Here is an 801-nt window from a genome sequence, read left to right on the forward strand (position 1 = left end):
CCACATAGGGCAAGCTAGAATGAACTATCTTACCCAGGACCGCCGAAGCAGCGTGGACCAGGGGAGAACTGAACTTTATACTTCACACCACAGTATTGAGTAATGTGCCCTCTTCCACATAGGGCAAGCTGGAATGTTCCATTTTACCCAGGACGGCCGAAGCGGCGTGGACCAGTGGAGGACTACACAATCATGAGGTTTGATATCGACTTGTGTGTTTCAATAGGATACCGATGGTATGGTTTGAACCGATTTGATTTAGCCATTCTGAAGTCATCACTTGGTTGAAGCGCTGAACTAGGGAGGCATCGTTTACATATATATTGGTTTTCGCATGCTCTACTAGGTTAATGTCATGAGGTTGGCTATCGAGCATGCCCAAGTGATGACTTGATTGTGTGCTTGCTTGAATTCTTCACATTTCATACCATCGGTTAGTTGTCGAATCATTCCTCGATCATAACCTTCGTTCTTGGTTCATGTATGCTCTCTTCCACATAGGGCAAGCTAGAATTAACTATCTTACCCAGGACCGCCGAAGCAGCGTGGACCAGGGGAGAACTATACTTTGTCTTGTATGCCCTCTTCCACATAGGGCAAGCTAGAACTAACTATCTTACCCAGGACCGCCGAAGCAGCGTGGACCAGTGGAGGACTATACTTTGTTCATAACACCACAGTATTGAGTAATGTGCCCTCTTCCACATAGGGCAAGCTAGAATGAACTATCTTACCCAGGACCGCCGGAGCAGTGTGGACCAGTGGAGGACTACACAATCATGAGGTTTGATATCGACTTGT

The sequence above is a fragment of the Anopheles ziemanni genome, assembly GCF_943734765.1.
Source record: "Anopheles ziemanni chromosome X unlocalized genomic scaffold, idAnoZiCoDA_A2_x.2 X_unloc_37, whole genome shotgun sequence".
NCBI classification, from domain to species: domain Eukaryota; kingdom Metazoa; phylum Arthropoda; class Insecta; order Diptera; family Culicidae; genus Anopheles; species Anopheles ziemanni.